Raw genomic sequence first — 15,252 nt, forward strand, 5'->3', positions numbered from 1 at the left:
GTTTACCCAAAGTACCTTGGTTTTCTATGTATCCAATAAACACTTAGCTGTAAATAGGTGGATTTTTCTGAATGTAACCACATACCTCCTTAATGAGAAAAACATTAATATATAATGTATTTTCACTGTTTACTATAATTTGGACTTCAGTTTACATTTGATTGTAAACAACCTAATTTCTATTAGCATGTCAGTTATGTGTATGTCTATGTTACACACACATACAAATACACAAATGAGTATATATGTTGTAAATATTTATATATGGCTATGTAAAAAATAACTCACTTTACAAAAAGGGGTTGCTTTTCTTTGAATCTAAATCAGAATCACTTCAATTTTATAAACAATAGTCTACAACAGTGTTTCTAACCCTTTCAAATATGATATTAATACTTACAATGTTAATATATGTCTTAAACACTTCCTCCATACGACAGCAATTTTACTTCTCATATCTGTGGATTGAGACCACACATAATGACATAGAACTGCCATGGATTCAATGGTTTTTAAAAGTGGTCTCTCATTCTTTGAATACAATTATATATTTTTTGAAATCAAAGTTAATTCAGGTATTCATTCAGTAAGTACTTACTAACTGTATTAGTTATCTATTTCTACGTAACAAATTACCCCAAAGTTTAATAGCTTAAAATATCAAACATTTATTATAGCAAATAGTCTCTGAGACCAAGAATCTAGGAGTGGTACAGCTAGACAGTTATGGCCCAGGGATTTCATCAGCCTGTAGTCAAGCTGTTGACTGGGAAGTTAGTCATCTGAAGCTCGACTAAGTTTATGAGATCCACTCCCAAGCTCTGGCTCATGGCTGTTAATAGACCTCAGCTTCTCATTAGCTACTGGCCAGAGCCTTCAGTTTTTCTATAGGAAGAGCATCTCTACATGAATGCTTGTAACATGACAACTGGCTTTCCTCAGATCAAGTGAGGATTGAGACAAGAATATGTGTGTGTGTGTGTGTGTGTGTGTGTGTGTGTGTGAACACAGAGAGAGCGAAAGAGACATAGAAGAGAGAGAAGAGAGAAGATGCAGGGTCTTTTATAACCTAAACTTGGAAGTCACATACTATGACTTCTGTCACATTCTATTGATAACACAGATCAACACATCAACCCTGGTACAATGTAGCAAAGGACTGCACACAGATTTAACACCAGGAAGCAGAGATCATGGTGGACCATCTTAGAGACTGGCTGCCACAGTAACTAACTGCGTACTAATTAAAATGTATTCTAAACAACACATACTTCTAAAACCAAAATATAAGAGTCCTTCATAAGCTTTCTACATACTTCACACCCCCAATATAAATATTATAAATGATTTGTTGTCTATAGTTTTAAATTTTTCTTTATGTTTTTACATATATGCATGTATGTGCATGTGTGCATGCACATGTGTGCATATAATTCATAAAAATATTCAGGAGCTATACATTCTGTTCTGAAGCAGACTCTTCCATACAGCAATCTATTGTGAACATCTTTCCATATAGATCTATTGATACTTTATTCAATCATCAATGACTAAACAGTATTTCCTACTATGGATGTAATAAAATTATGTTGTAACCAATTTTTTAATGGTTGCATGTAAGTTGCTTCTAATTTTTTCTCCACTGCAGTTTACTTCAATAAATTTTTGCATTACATTAATCACAATAGCATTCACATACATTTGAAATAGAAAATCAGAAAATTCAAGTAATATTTTTTCCAAAAGAAAAAAATTCTAGCATTCCATGAAGGGTTTTTTTCAGTTAAGTTTTAGAGACATTAGCCATATATTTCTATGTTTCCAACCTCTGATACACACCTAAGCATATTTGTTCAAAACCTACCCTGTTTGTATGTATGCACATGGCCCCTGATCTCAAAGGACCTACAATCCTTGGTGATGGTAGTGATGGTGGTGGTGATGACTTGGTGGTGTTGGTGATGGTGGTGGTGATAAGGGTGTGGTGATGGTGATTATGATGGTGGCAGTATTAGAAGTAGAGAAAATTGTTGGATACATTGAGGCAGACAAGCAAACAACAATCTCAATATAGTGTAATAATTGTTGTGATAAGAAAGCCCTTAAGAGGCCTAATGTAGTGCAGCTTTGGAAAGTCTTCCTCATTAAAAAATTCCGTATTAACAAAGACATGAAGGAGGTAGGTTAGCCAGGTCATCTGAGTCAGCCATCATTCATTGAAAAACTAATTTCTGTTTCCAATCCTCCTACTATCAGTGCACATACACAAATTCATTCTTCAGTCCCCTAATATTTGACAGAGATAAGCACCTCCTCTCTGCCACCAGGAAAGAGATATGCTGATGGCTAACCATCTTTAAATTTTGGTAATGTATTCACTTACCAATATTCACTGAAAACCTACCATGTGTCTGTCACTGTTTAGGCACAGTGAACATGGTAATGAATAAGAAAGAAAAAGTTCTTGTCTTTGTAGGCTTATATTCTAGTGGAGTGAGATAGACAACTGTCAAACAGAAAAGTGTACAATCTGTCAGAATAAGAGGGGGCAAGTCATAGAACAGAATTTACTTTTGTATCAGTCATAACTATTTTTGACTACTATGCTTCCTGAAAGATGCTCTACTGAACATAATTTAGCAAAAAGAGGAATTTTTTCATGTTCCACTATTTTAACCCTAAGGAAAGGGAAGGTTATGGCTAGACCTCAAAAAAAAAAAAAAAAAAACTAGATGGAGGGATTCAAAGTCAGTAGAGCTCTTCCCCACCCTTTTTGGGTAGCTGTGAAATTCTCCTAACTGCGCACTGACCCCTGCCATTTGAGAGACACCACTAACATCTGCTGTGAAAAAATGTTTCCCTGACATACTATAAAACAAAAACAAAAAAACTATGAGAAGGACATTGATAGGACAGTAGGACAGCTTGGGTCTGGTACCTCCCCACCAATCGGCTTTGGCCAGCAAGGCTGTCATATGGTACAAACATTGGTCTCATTGAGGGTACAACGCTGCATAATTAAGACAGAGGAAGAAACCTCTATGGGTCAGGAAGCTTCTCCAAGAGTATCATTTATAAGCAGCTTGATTAAAAGTTGTTGTTGTTTAATATAACTTCTTATATAAAATTTGAAAAATTCCTCACCAATATAAGGAAAGGAAGATTTGGGGGCATGACTTTAAACATAAACTCTAATAAAACGGAGCCATTTCATCAATGGCCTTACAATACTTGAAGTTTCATTTGATTTTAGTGTCAATTATCCATGTAAGTATTTTAGATGTTGTATTAAAAAATAGAAATCTGGGGCTTCCCTGGTGGCGCAGTGGTTGCGAGTCTGCCTGCCAATGCAGGGGACACGGGTTCGGGCCCTGGTCTGGGAGGATCCCACGTGCCGCGGAGCGGCTGGGCCCGTGAGCCACAATTGCTGAGCCTGCGCGTCTGGAGCCTGTGCTCCGCAGGGAGAGGCCGCGATGACGAGAGGCCCGCGCACCGCGATTAAGAGTGGTCCCCGCTTGCCGCAACTAGAGGGGGCCCTCGCACAGAAACGAGGACCCAACACAGCCATAAATAAAAAAAAAAAAACAAAAAAAACAAATACTTTAAAAAAAAGTAAAAAAAAAAAAAAAAATTAGAAATCTGGCTTTACATAATGGCTTTAGGAAAACAGGCTGGAATTATCTTAGTCAACAACAACATCAAGACATTGGGCAGCAACTATTTAGATGCTGCTTTTCAAAAATACCATCTGGAGACTGAATTTCTGTTTATCTTTGGCTTGCAAAAATCAGTATTTTGCTGCTAAATATAGGCCTATGTATAATACACATTTAGAGTTTGGGTCTTTACCTTATAAGGTAAAAATAGGTGTAGAAATGTCATAAAATAGATAGTGCTCCAAATTCCACTGGCACCAATAACAAGACCCAGCTGTGCATGTTAAACTCCTCAAAGACTACACTTTAAGCACTGCATGCGTTTAGCCAAGTCTCATTATTTCTGAGAACATCTCAGAACTGCTAAAAGTTCTATTTTGGCACATAACAGATGTATCAATAAATGCTGGATTTTTCTAAATAGCGTTCTGCATATACTTATGAAAAGTTAGTATGTTACAAACTATCAAAATTTCTGACATGATTTTGGTCTCAGATCTGCACTGATGGATAGTACATGTCCACCAACATGGAAATTTCTACCCAAAACCATTTCTCCATCACAATGCTATTGTCTTCCAGAGAACAAACAGCCAAAGAAAGTAGAAATCATTTATGCTAACTTGTGGTGCCATGTTACAGATGTTTAATCATATTAAATATAAAATGTTAAAGTATTCTGAAGTAAAAATTAGAACTGACAGCCCAATGAACCGGTTATTTATACACTCCTCTCCAAAAGTAGCTTACTGGAGCACACTTCTTATATGAAAGTACATATTAAGAACTTACTGGAATAAACAAGGCAACTGAATCTATGTAGCTCTAACTCTGTAAGTGATGCAAAATCAGCATCTATATAACTAATTTTCACAGTTTTCAGTTTTCTTGGCCGGTTTTCAAGTGGTTATCATTGAATTGGTCATAAAGACAATGGCCATGTCTTTGAAGACCAGTTAAACTATCACTGAGATGGTCAGACTTGCTCACTTCTGGTCATCATATAGTTGACCATCAAAAGACAGCAATTCAGCACAACAACCAGGGATTGCATAAACTCAGCTGTCAATCAATCATACATGCGTCAATTCTGTTAGAAGCAAGCCTCGCCAGAGAGACTCCATGATGCAGTGTCCCCACCTTAATATTTACCTTCAAGCAACCAGAAAATGTATTAATAATAAAAATGATCTCTGATATTTCTAGATGGTCAGTTTATCCCAAGCACTATTCTAAATGCTTTACAAACTGTAGAATTTAAATTTTACAGTGGAGTCACTATTCTTATTCTCCCTTTTACCCAGGAGATACATCGAGGTAAAATGATTCACGTAAGGCTTTTCAGCTAGGTAAATAACCAGGATTCAGAGTTGCCAAGGTCCATGCTCTTTTATCTTTTCCAGGCTACCTCCCTTGTAAGGGGACATGAGTCTCTCCTTTTTCTAATCCAGAGGTTTAAAAAGAAGATTGTTATCAAGAAGGTATTGGAAAATTTGCCTGCCATGTACAAATATGTCTTCAGGTCATTAAGAAACATCTAGCCCATATAAGAATTAAGAGAGTTGATACCTCATAGTTCTAAGATAGATAGATCAATCTCAGCCAAAAAATAATAGCAAATAAACCAAAGAAGGGGAAGTCTTCTAATGTACTTTTTAAAAAATAAAGCCCACCTAAAGAGAACAGGAGCTGTGTTATTAGACCAAGCTGAAGCCAATGTAACATCACTAAGTATCAAAGAATATTCACACATATGTATAGATGAAAGGTACACCTACCATGACCAGATCTTAGGTATTTATCTTACCCTTTTCCCCTACATCATATTAGTGACTGTTTAGGGAGATCGAGTCCTGTATATTTTGGTCGTCTCACTCATATGCTCTGAGGATTTCTAATAATCAAAACAATTCATGGTACTAGGCCCACATTTCATTTGCTCATGCAAAACAAACAATCCCTTTGCATGATTATTTCCATTGTCAGTCACTTCCAGAAATCTGTTGTAACAAGCAGCATAGTGACAAGTACAGGAAATGAGTCACTCACCTTTTGACCTTCATCAGTGTCTGCACCTAAAATTTCAACCTGATACATGTTTGAATACAACTGAAAATGCTTCAGTCATTATTGCTTTGTATCTTCTGCTAATGGCCTGGGCTTGAAGTAAATTTGATACTTACAGAAATTAATTTAACAGTTGGGAATTGGAAGATGAATATTGTTAAATTAAGCATTAGAAATATTTTAGTTCTTCTTAAATAATTTGGTGAAAATGTTACCAAGACAATGACATTTTGCCTTTGCTTCTTATCCCTCGAGCAAATTCAGCTTATCCCTAGAGTAAAGGTAAGGATCACATTGTTCTCAGACTTGATCTTCTCTAGACTTCCAAGAAGCTGTATTATGTCTGGAATTCCAAGGGAAGGGGCCATTTTTGTTTTTCAGGCAAATCCATTTGCATTTGTATATTTCAGATTGAATAACTTAAATACGTGTTTTTAGAACTAGTTTTAAGCCAAACACATTGTTGATGCCTTCAGTGGTAAACCTTTTCAGGAAAAGACATTCCTTTTGGAAACAAAGCTCCTTAAAATATCATGTACTTTAACTAATTTTACACCAGAAAACACTGTCATGAAAAAAATATATAAAATATTTGGTAACAATACCACCCTGTGGTAAACAAAAGGGATGAAATATTTCCTCAGAATATTTCTTGGTGGTAAAGATCAGGACGTTTTGTTCTTGACATAAGACAGTGGTTAACATTACAGCTTTGAAAATATGATGATATATTATAGTCATATATAATATTAAATCCACACACACACATATACATATATATAATAAAAGTGGTATTTTATTTACCTCCCAAATTTTATAAGACAAAAGATTAATTTAACTGTTGTCTTCTTGCTTGCATATAAAAGATTGAATATACCTGAGTAACAATAACCTTTTTCTACAAATACTTGACTCCCTCACAAGGTATGGATTATTCAGTGTGAGTATCTAGATGGATGGATGGATGGATAGAGGGATGAATGGATGGATAGATGGATAAAGTTAGAAGAAAAGAAATTGTGAAAGTCTAAAGATGTTATAGCTCTTACTCAGGATAAATTTTATCCAAAGCACCGCAGTGATAATAATCATTTACCTACTTTTTCAACTACCTTGGAATTGGAAAAATATCATGAAAACATTTCTATGAAGTTCCTGATTGTCTATTTCACCTAAATTCCACGGCTAGTCTCTTACCAAATGGTCAAAAAGGGGAAATTTGTCTTAAATTTGTCTTGAGCACTCCCACCCTTGTTAACTCTTGACCTAGTTTCTAGACACAGACTTCCCCAATCCTCACATCCCCCCAGATGGGTCTGTTAATACCCTTCTTGTGCAATTTCAGGCCTGCCCAGTTTCTACACGAATCCAGAACAAGTTCTGAGTCCAACAATACAGTTCAAGAGTCCAACCCTCAACCTACCTCAACTTGAAAATCTCTGAACTTACTCAAGCTCCCAGATCAAGGACCTGAGGGCTCAGTGCTCCCAAAGTGATCATTGAATCTCTGACTTCTACCACCAGGAATAGAGAACTATGCAATTAAGAACAACATTTCTTATGAATGAAATAATGCCATTAGCAGCAACATGGATGGACCTAGAGATGATCACGCTAAGCGAAGTAAGTCAGAAAGGAAAGACGAATACCGTATGATATCATTTATATGTGGAATCTAAAATACGACACAAATGAACATATCTACAAAACAAAAACAGACTTAAAGATTTAGAGAACAGACTTGTGGTTGCCAAGGGGGAGAGGGTGTGGGGGAGGGAAGGACTGGGAGTTTGGGATTAGAAGATGCAAACTATTACATATAGGATGGATAAATAACAAGGTCCTACTGTATAGCACAGGGAACTATATTCAATATCTTGTGATAAACCATAATGGAGGATTGGTTCAAGATGGCAGAGTAGAGGGACGCGTGCTCGCTCCCTCCTGCGAGAGCACAGGAATCACAACTACCTGCTGAACAATCATTGACAGAAAGACACTAGAACTCACCAAAAAAGATATGCCACATCCAAAGACAAAGGAGAAACCCCTATGAGATGGTAGGAGGAGCGCAATCACAATAAAATCAAATCCCATAACCACTGGGTGGGTGACTCACAAACTGGCGAACACTTATACCACAGAAGTCCACCCACTGGAGTGAAGGTTCTGAGCCCCATGTCAGCCTTCCTAACCTTGGGGTCTGGCAACGGGAGGAGGAATTCCCAGAGAATCAGACTTTGAAGGCCAGCGGGATTTGATTGCAGGACTTCGACAGGACTGGGGGAAACAGAGACTCCACTCTTGGAAGGCACACACAAACTGGTGTGTTCATCAGGACCCAGGGATAAGGAGCAGTGACCCCATAGGAGACTGAAGCAGACCTACCTGCTAGTGTTGGAGGGTCTCCTGCAGAGGCGGGGGGTGTCTATGGCTCACTGCAGGGACAAGGACACTGGCAGCAGAAGTTCTGGGAAGTACTCCTTGGCATGAGCCCTCCTGGAGTCCACCATTAGCCCCTCCAAAGAGCCTGTAGCCTCCAGTGCTGAGTCGCCTCAGGCCAAACAACCAACAGGGAGGGAACAAAGCCACACCCATCAGCAGACAGGTGGACTGAAGTTTTACTGAGCTCTGCCCACCAGAGCAACACCAAGCTCTACCCACTAAAAGTCCCTCCCATCAGGAAACTTGCAAAAGCCTCTTAGATAGCCTCATCCACCAGAGGGCAAACAGCAGAAGGATGCAGCAAAAGCAGTTCTAAGAGGGAAGTTTAGAGCAATACAAGCCTACCTCAAGAAACAAGAAAAATCTCAAATAAACAATCTAACCTTACACCTAAAGGAACTAGAGAAAGGAGAACAAACAAAACCCAAAGTTAGTAGAAGGAAAGAAATCATAAAGATCAGAGCAGAAATAAATGAAATAGAAACAAAATAATAGCAAAGATCAGTAAAACTAAAAGCTGGTTCTTTGAGAAGATAAAATTGGTAAACCTTTAGCCAGACTCATCAAGAAAAAGAGGGAGAGGACAAATCAATAAAATTAGAAATGAAAAAGGAGAAGCTACAACAGACACCACAGAAATACAAAGCATCATAAGAGACTACTACAAGCAACTCTATGCCAATAAAATGGACAACCTGGAAGAAATGGACAAATTCTTAGAAAAGTACAACCTTCCAAGACTGAACCAAGAAGAAATAGAATATATGAACAGACCAAGCACAAGTAATGACATTGAAACTGTGATTAAAAATCTTCCAGCAAACAAAAGTCCAGGACCAGATGGCTTCACAGGTGAATTCTATCAAACATTTAGAGAAGAGCTAACACGCATTCTTCTCAAACTCTTCCAAAAAATTGCAGAGGAAGGAACACTCCCAAACTCATTCTATGAGGCCACCATCACCCTGTTACCAAAACCAAAGATACTACAAAAAAAGAAAATTACACACCAATATCACTGATGAATATATATGCAAAAATCCTCAACAAAATACTAGCAAACAGAATCCAACAACACATTAAAAGGATCATACACCATGATCAAGTGAGATTTATCCCAGGGATGCAAGGATTCTTCAATATACGCAAATCAATCAATGCGATACACCACATTAACAAATTAATGAATAAAAACCATATGATCATCTCAATAGATGCAGAAAAAGCTTTTGACAAAATTCCACACCCATTTATGATAAAAACTCTCCAGAAAATGAGCATATAGGGGACCTACCTCAACATAATAAACGCCATATACAACAAACCCATAGCAAACATCATTCTCAATGGTCAAAAACTGAAAGCATTTCCTCTAAGATCAGGAGCAAGTAGTTGTGGCTCACGGGCTCTAGAGCGCAGGCTCAGTTGTTGTGGCACACGGGCTTAGTTGCTCCACAGCATGTGGTATCTTCTGGGACCAGGGCTTGAACCCGTGTCCCCTGCATTGGCAGGTGGATTCTTAACCACTGCACCACCAGGGAAGCCCACAGGTATTGCCTCACAAGGATAAAGGTGGAAGCTTTCACATGGACTGAAACTCAGCTTCAAGTTGTGTGCCCAGCAGCGTGTGTGCAGAACACCCGGGGCTCCCACCCTCAGGAAAGTTTTGCTAAAACCCCAGCATATGGTTCCTGCTCGCCAGTTTTGGCCCAAGGCTTTCTGCTCATCAGTCCCAGCCTGTGTTTTCCTACTTGCCATCACACTGAGGATTAGGTTTCTACATATGAATTTTGGAGGCACACATTCAGTCCACAGCACATATTCATTGCAACGTTATTCACAATAGCCAAGAGGTAGAAGCAACCCAATGTCCATGGACAGAAGAAGGGATATGCAAAATGTGGTATATATATATGCCTCCCTGCCTATATGTATACAATGGAACATTATTATTATTATTATTCAGCCTAAAAAGGAGAGGAAATCTTGTCACCTGCTACAACATGGATGAACCTTGAGGACATTATGCTAAGTGAAATGAGTCAGTCACAAAAAAGCAATTACTGTATGGCATCTAAAGTAGTCAAATTCATAGAAACATTAGAATGGTGGCTACCAGGGCCTGGGAGGAGAGGGAAAAGGTACAGAGTTTCAATTTTGCAAGATGAAAACTGGAGATCTGTAACAAGGCCTAACACCAGTGAACTGTACACTTACAAATGATTAAGATGGTAAATTTTATGTTATGTGTTTTTTATCACAATAAAAAAATTAACTATGTAGATTTTCAAAGGATGAACCACTCTTTGGATTCCTTATTGCTCTATCCTGCCTGCCTCCCTGCTTATTACTTGATATCCACTGCCTCTGCAGTGGCCCCTCGAATGCCAGCCTTGCATCTGGACCAGCAGCCCCTGAAGGGATACGTCTTTTGTGCATTTCCTATGAAAGCATGTGAGCAATTTCAATAATCCACAGCTGATAAAACCATTTCAGAATCCCTGTTTCCACAGGTAGAAATAACTGTTCTTCCTCGAAGGCCTGAAAGAGAAGAGGCAACTCTCTGCACATCCGTCTCTAAGGGAGATGACCAAAAACAGCCTTATGAAATCGGGCACCGCTTTGAAAGCCCCTGATGATCCCTCACCTTAACAAAGATGCCATAATTCTGAGTTATTTATTTTAGTTTGGACTGGAGATAAAATTATTCATCTTTTGTAAGGTAAGTGAACTTTCAGGAAATTCACTGTTTCCCTTTACATTTTAGTTCAGGCAGTTCTATTCTTCTACTACTAGATCTCAACGGATAGGAAACTTTTTAAAGATGTCAACAGAATTTGACTGAAAAGATTTTCATTAAAATCCAGACCTTAATTATTAGCAGAAGTGAAATAAAAGTATCTCATTGATGAAATACAATTTTTTTAAAAAGCCTGCTGTAGAAATTTTTTCTCATCTCCTAGCACACTCTATTCTGTACTGCAAAGAACTTTTCCTTTCTTTAAGAAAATAGCAATTCTCCTTTATTCAACAGGGTATTGTTAAATCCCCAAGTTTCTCTCTCTCCTTTCTTTCTAACTTCCTTTGACTATTTCACATCCTTTTGGACACACCATTAGGATATTAAAAGAATGGAAATAAGGAAAGGTGAAAATTAAAGAGAATAGAGGAAAAGATCCATAAATTCATCATAAATTTTATATCATTGAAATAACAGCCCCCAAAGGAGTTCCTGACACATGATGGGATTATTCTAATATCAGAGAATGGGAGTGTTTTGTCCATGACTGAATGGCCTAAGAATAATTTCCATAAATGTCAAGTGTGCAGTGGCAAACTAAGTGAGCCAGGTTGGACTGCTGGCTTAAAAGGAATTTCTAATACATTTTTAAGTTGTGCTAAATAGTTCTTGTGAACAGTTTTAAGGATTTTGTAGACCAGGTTATACTCATTTTTTCTTTTACTGACACTGGTGTTGAAAAAAAATACATCAAAGAAAGGAATATAAAAATTACTTAAGCCACAAGCAAGAGAGCAAATCCTTTAATTAAATCCTTTAATTAAAGTAGACTGTAGCCTAAGGTAGCTGAACTACACTGCTTTTCTCAAACAGAAAAAAAAAGGAAGTGTGGCCTTGCTATTTCTCATATTTTCTATAAGCAGAAAAGAACTAATTATGTCTTATTTCTAGTTACTATAAGCCTATCAAATTTTTATTACTTTAGGGGCATTATTAAGCAATCATCAATAAAGTTTCAAATCTTAGATTCTTTCAATTACAAGCACACCTCTGATTTATGAATCATGTTTCAGTTACAGAAACTGATAATATGTATAAAATAAGTTAATAGAGCAGAAATAATATCTAAATAAAAATTTTAATAGAATAGTATCCAAATCCAAAATATTCAAATGTTGCTACTTTAGAAGAATAAATGCATTTTCAAAAATCCCTGTTAAGTGTGGGTCATAGGGAGGCATTCATTTGTCAAAACTCTTCCAAAAGTGCAAACTGTGCATTTAAGCCCTGTCCATTTAGCTATATATGAATTATACCTTAACTTTAAAAGACTTAAAAAAGCATCCTTAGCCAGAAGGCCCAAATAGCTACAGTCACTTAATATATGAGAAAAATCCCAAAATAGAAAGTCTCAGGCTGTTTGCTATTGATTTGTACAGTCACTTTAAATCCTCTATCTGCTTTTCCTTCAACCACTATTTGATCATCATGTGTGGAGAAGCAATTGAACCAACACTTTCTGTTTTTCACACACCGTGTTCCCCAGCATTCATGATTTAGAGACTGCCAGGTAGATTTCGTAAGGTACATTCATATCAAGGGGATCACATGAAAGTATTAGGGTTTTTTTTATGACTAAAAGGGCTTTTCTTTGTTCTCTTACCAGGGAAAAGGTTTGCTTTGGGCAAGCTCCCCATGGCAAACGTCTCTGAGGAATGAATTCTGAAGTGCATTGTTGAATGTGCATGCCCTCAAGACCTTCTAGTTAAAGCATTTCAAAGGATTGTGGGACATTGTTCTTCACCATGCTTTCTGTCTTTGACGGGTGATCTTAGCCAATCTAGGATTTTGACATACTCCCTAGGACACTTCAAAAAGTGTCTTCGTAAAAGCAACTTTGTAAAAGTTTCCACATTTACGAAGTCAAAAAAATATCCTTCATCAGTGCTAACAGCAAAATTAGTTCAAACCCAAAAGTTTTCAGGAAAGGGTTATTAAAACTTGATCCAACTTTTTACTCCTATTTACAAATGCCGTTTACACAGCACTTTAACTACTGGCAAATTTACAAATAAAGTTTATTAATAAGGGCTTTTAAGTCATCAGGTGAAAAAAACCTCTTGTATCTGTAGTAGTAGTACTCAAAGCATGAGTAGAGAAAGTACAAAGAAGAAAACTAAGGTCTGGCATATGATCTCGCCTTGCTTCTTTGCTTTTCAGGCCACTTTTATAGGATCAGTTAGCTTATCAGTTAAACTGATGTGTTAGAGTGAGACAGCTTTAAAGATCATCTAATCCTTTCCCTCCACTTTACAAGAGGGGAAATTGAGACATTTCTTGTGACTTGATTAAGGTCATTCATGAGGATCAAATAATAAATCTTTCACATGGTTACTTTTACATTTTCACTCAATTTAAGGTTAAACTTCAATTAAATATTCTGATGTCTAAAATACTGCCTCCTCAAATTAGGAAAAATAAAATCTGTTTAGACTCTATGTAATTAATCGAAAGCACAGTCTATGTAACCAGATAGGTTCGGATTCAAATCCTAGCTCCAAATCACAGTCTCACAACTAACCAGCTATGTGACCTTACATGCACTTCTAAAGCTCCATTTCACTATCTATAAAGTCATGAAAAACAATTCCTAACCTAAAGACTACTGTGAAAGAGTAAATGAGATCCTGTGGATGAGGTGCCTAGTAGGTCCTGTAATAGGTAGCCAGTACTGTATTTTAAATTCCAGATGAGGAATGTGTATGTTTACCTTAAAATTATTTAGCTTTGACCCTGAGACTTATGACTAGAGTTACCAAAATATAATTCAATTGAGTAACCTAAATGTAATTATCACATCTATAAAAATTATTTCTTGAGCTCCCCTTGTGGCAGGTACATTGTGATGGTCCAGAAAGAACCTATCATTCTGTCCCTGTCCTGAAAAAGAAGTGAATACACATGAAATCAATATTGAGCCAAAAAAAGCCTCAGTGGGATCAAGTGCTCAGTTGTATTTAACAGTCTTAAAGTGCTAAGAGAAAAGAGGAGAGTGAGATCTCAGTGATGGCCCCATCTGTAGGGCTCTAGGTACGATGGGAAGAAGGGCAGGTTCAAAACAGGGCAGAATATTCATACTCCAAATGCATCCATGTAATTCCTCATTCACATCACACTCTATATTGTTACTCGGCTCAGCTTTGAAGCGACTGAATGTTGACCTTGTTTTTACCAAGACAAGAAGGATGAGTACTGAGATCAAAATAGCCAGCACTGGAATTAGCGCTGGAATTAGCACTCATAACCCTAAACCATATTTCTCATTCCTTTAGCATTAGTCCTTAATCATATTCTTTAGACCACATTTCAAACTTAAAGTTCACCTTTTTAAAATAGAAATTGATTTTCTACTTCGACTTTCCCAGAAAGCATTGCATAGAACACAAAAAATCCAAGATGCTTGTCCCACCTATGCCATTAACCAGCTGTGAAGCCAAGAATGACCCACCTGGACTCTACCGTGAATTTGCTACAATGAGTGGCTCCTTCTGGCTCTGAAATTTCACAGATCCAACAGGGACTTAGCTGACTGGAGGACAGCAGAGTAATTTCCAGTGTACATGGGGCAGCCTGGATTTCTGACTTCTCTTTTATACAATCTCTGGCCAAAACTGTCAGGCACTATTATTCTTTCTACCCCTTAAAAATTGAGTTCAAGTATGGATAGGAGGAGTTTACTTTATGGCTCTGCCTCATAAATAAATATTCTAAATTTGCATGGCAGCTCTCTGATGATTTTCATGCCCCCTATAGGTGTCGGGTCCTTCGACAGTAATAAAATCCGGAGATAGGCTGACAATAACACTTCAAGAGATCGCAGGAAGAGAGAAGAGCCTCTGCTAGAGAAAAGGAAGGAGGAATTTTAGTTCTCTCCTAGGGCAGTGACAGGGCTTGAGAAGAAAGGATCGTGCTCTTCCGTGTGGGTGGGGGCCGATGCGAACTTGAAACTGAAGGGCAAAACCAAAAGCAGCCTCTCCCCCGCCCTCCCAACAACTAATCAAGGTTTAGGTATCACGGCGGGATACTTAACTTTTCTTTGAAAAGTCCTAGCGGGCTTGAAACACGTTTAATTCAGAGCCCGGGTCTAGTCTGAAGCCTCGAGCGTCGCGGGGTGTGTGAAAACTTGCCCTTGGTTTGGGCTCATCATCTGAAGACCTGAGGAGCATGACAACTCCGCAGCCTCTCAGGACGCGTCGCGGGCCGAGCACTGCCCCCTGGGGCAGCGGGCAGGTCCTGCTGATGCAGTCCAGGCGTCGCTCAAGGGGAAAGGTTGCCGCGCGGTCG

The 15,252-nt window shown here is 38.0% G+C and overlaps 1 long non-coding RNA gene across 3 annotated transcripts in view; it reads right to left on the reverse strand.

Moving 5' to 3' along the window:
* Positions 1-15,222, reverse strand: part of LOC130705627 (uncharacterized) — a 120,686-nt gene extending 105,464 nt beyond the window's left edge. For all 3 annotated transcript variants that reach the window (XR_009005954.1, XR_009005952.1, XR_009005953.1), the window contains exon 1: positions 14,999-15,222. This is a non-coding gene — a long non-coding RNA (uncharacterized LOC130705627). The remainder of the gene's footprint in view (positions 1-14,998) is intronic.
* Positions 15,223-15,252: the final 30 nt, after the last annotated feature.

Source organism: Balaenoptera acutorostrata, chromosome 18, assembly GCF_949987535.1.
Source record: "Balaenoptera acutorostrata chromosome 18, mBalAcu1.1, whole genome shotgun sequence".
NCBI classification, from domain to species: Eukaryota; Metazoa; Chordata; class Mammalia; order Artiodactyla; family Balaenopteridae; genus Balaenoptera; species Balaenoptera acutorostrata.